The 3,491-nt window shown below is 26.1% G+C and overlaps 1 long non-coding RNA gene across 1 annotated transcript; it reads left to right on the forward strand.

Moving 5' to 3' along the window:
* Positions 1-347: 347 nt before the first annotated feature.
* LOC135145783 (uncharacterized) lies at positions 348-1,437 on the forward strand. The gene is made up of 3 exons (XR_010283565.1): positions 348-377; positions 636-690; positions 1,334-1,437. It is a non-coding gene; the product is annotated as an uncharacterized LOC135145783 (long non-coding RNA).
* Positions 1,438-3,491: the final 2,054 nt, after the last annotated feature.

The raw sequence follows: 3,491 nt of genomic DNA on the forward strand, positions 1-3,491 counted from the left end.
ATTATTCTCTATATAATTTATTTTTTTATTTAAAATCGATTATAGAGTTATAAATAATTATTTATAAACTTGAAGCAGTTATATAATAGATAACCTTAAAAATATTTTTTTAAAGACCTATTTAGTCTGTCCAATAATTTTTCTTCTTACCTCTTCTGGGTTCTGTAGAAGTCTGTCATTGATATTAAATCCATAATTTATTAATAACATAAGATATTTTTTTGGTATTATTACTTTCCTTGTGTTTAACTATTTTATTAGATTTAACTTAATTTGTTTAATATATATTTTTTAAAGAAGCTTAAATAAAAAAAATATAACATCTATTGAGAATGGCGCTTTTGAAGAACTTTTCAACTTGAGAACTCTGCATTAGTGTAATGTTAATATATTAATTTTAAAATAGTGAGTATAATTCTGTTTTTTTTTATGAACCAATAAATTAATCTTTGGTATTAAAGCCAGTAATTTTAAATTTATTATTATAATTTTTTATATTACTAGAATCAATTATAGAGTTATGCATGCATCACTTATAAATTTAAAGTCGGTCATTAATATTTAAAATCCGTAACTTTAATATTATACAATAAAATTCTGTATAGTATTCACTATATTTTATTTATTTTTCTCAGGAAACTAAAGAGAAATTTTTTAGCCCAAAGCGGACCAAAGCTATTTAGAAGAGTTGTAAGGCTTATATTTATCGTTATTTAGCTTTAATTATAAAAAGAAAGTTGTGCCTTTTATAGCAGTTTTAGTATATAATTAAGGTAATTCATATATTATTTTGTATTAAAAAAAAATATTATTCGTATGGTGCTGAAGTTGTGTATAGATAAAATTCTTTTTTCTCTTTTTTTTTGTTAAAACTAAACATAAATATTGAAAAAGTTTCTACAAACATTCCGAGATGGATGAGAAGAATATGCTAATTATTTTTATTGCTGCTTTTTGAGTGAAATAATGACTAATACTTAAAAATAATTTTGGTTTTGTTAAATAATTTTTTTTAAAGAAGTATTTATAAGTAGTAATTTTTTTAAGGCAATTATAGTCGTCATGTATCCATCTGAGTTATTTTAACGACTTTTTGTTTGCTATATAAACCAGTTAATTTTTTAAATGCTTATTTTAAGAGATAAAAGTAATAATAAGCTAATATCTTTTGGAAATGATCTCTCGAAGGCTTTGTTATATGAAAGCTTGTAATATTATACAATTTATTATCTTAATACTATTATGCGCTGTGCTGCTTTAAGTAGCAAGTATTTCCTATTGTTGCGTTGTCATAAATATATATTAAAATAATTGTATACTTTACTGATTAAAGGACCTTTCCAACAATCGCATTACAGAAATTTCATCCAAGCTTTAATCGGACTAAAATATTGAAGCCACTTGTTGTTTTTTATACTTATGCTTATTGATATGAAATTACTAGCGTTGAGAGTAATGATAAGTCATATTTATACAATTTTTTATTATAAGAAAATGTATTAATTTTTTTTTATTTAAAAATTGTTATTAAAGGTACTAAGGGAATGCCGAATATCTTCATTTGGAAGAAAAGTGTTCCAAGGACTAACCAACTTGCGCCCAGTTGTTAGCTACTTTTTATGCCCTACACTTATTACAACTTTTCAAATACAAAGTTTTTATATAAATTTAAACATTGTTGAACTTTAAAAGATCTTGATAATGATATTTCTATATAATTCATAGGCTTATACTTGAAAACGAATTATTTTTTATTGAAACGGAGCTTTTGAGAGGCTTACTTACTTAGAGTTCCTGTAGGTTAAGTATTTAAGAGCAACTTTTTATTATTGTTTCGATTTTTAGCGTAAGCTTATTAATTCTGATATTTGATTCTACAGATTATTATTATGGCGCATATATTAACACTTTGTTCAGTATTTAGTTGGTTTATATTTAAATATAATACTTAATATAATAATATTTAAGCTCTTTAACTGAAAATAAACTAACATTACTTGGTGACGAAATGTTTCTAGGTCTTTCCAGGTTGAAGGCTTCCTGTGTTTATTTATATTTAAATTCTGTAAAGTTACTTATAATTATTATTGTTTAGTTTATAGTTGTAATGTGAGAATTATTATATTTAACTTATATTAGAATGTTGAGCAACAACAAATAACTTACATGCGTGGTAAAGCTTTTAAAGATTTGCTCAGTTTGATAAGCTTGTATGATTTATTTTATAGTATATGACTTTTTTGTGAGTGGAAAGGTCTTTTATTCAGCTCTAAAACACTAAGTATAATTTTTAAAAAATACAACATTTGTGACTTCTCTATAACTGATTTTACATAGAGCGTTAGCAATTCTTCATTACTATTTTGAACGTAACATTCTTATTCTTACCTCGACACATGCTATATACTATATGTTTAAAAAATCGTGTTACTCGCATGTGTGAAGGTTTAAAATTTACATATAGCCGTTATGGTCTAATTAAATACTACATTAATATAAATAGTAAACATTTTAGTATAAAAAGTGCGTAATTCGAGTTTAAAAATAGTATTTAAAGTCTTACAGCTTTTTATCTTAATTTAATAATAGAGTTCTTTCAGGAAACTCTAATACTGATCTTAGACCAGAGGCCTTCAGTGAATAGCCACAATCCACCTAATTTGTAAGTAAACTACGTTTTCTATTGATTTTTTTCATACGACTTACTAGGGTTATATCGCTTGGTCATGACTTTCCCTGTTGCTCATGGATTTTTGTTTCTTCATATAATTTATATCTTAATAAACTGCAGTTTCAATGAGGATTTAAAAGATATCAAGTATTTTGATAGAGATAGTTGTCATACCCTAAACTCGGGTAAGACCAACTTCGATAGTCCGCAAAAGACCTTTTTGGAGGCTATAAAGGAATATGTTTAGCCCCTGACTTTAACAGAACGAAGTAGAAATTTACCCAGTAGGGAAGCTCTAGTTGAAATTTAGCCTAAGTAGTATTTCGATTTAGTTTTTTTTATCAATAAATTTTTTTATAAAAGCAAGTTACGGTGAAAAAATTGCTCTATAACACAGTCGTTTATAACAGACTTTTCTAGTCCTCAACCTCACGGTAGGGTTAGTTTTGGTACGATTTTTAAGGGTTTAAAAGTTGTGCAAGAAAATCTCGTGGCTTTCGTTTAGTTTCTGCAAGAAAATAGCTAAGTGATAGGGTGTCTCATATTTTTAAGTGTTTTTTTTTATTGTAAGAAGAACCCTTTTAGTTATAAGGTAAAAAAAAGGTAATTTCTTTACAAAATTCTTTCAGAAGTTAGTTATCCTCTAGACGCTTGTATACGATAGTTCTTAATTACTGATGGCCTCTTCAGTAGGCCTTTAGGATGTACTAGGAGGGTGAGCGGTATCGCAAGCTATATAAAGATATCTTTCACTATGGACCTCAGAGATAATCTATTTGTCTTCTTAATAAATTAAAAATAGCATTTGGAAATGTCTATT

Source organism: Zophobas morio, unplaced genomic scaffold (genome assembly GCF_036711695.1).
Source record: "Zophobas morio isolate AGI-343-1 ecotype UQ-CSIRO unplaced genomic scaffold, CSIRO_AGI_Zmor_V1 ptg000183l, whole genome shotgun sequence".
Classification (NCBI taxonomy): Eukaryota; Metazoa; Arthropoda; class Insecta; order Coleoptera; family Tenebrionidae; genus Zophobas; species Zophobas morio.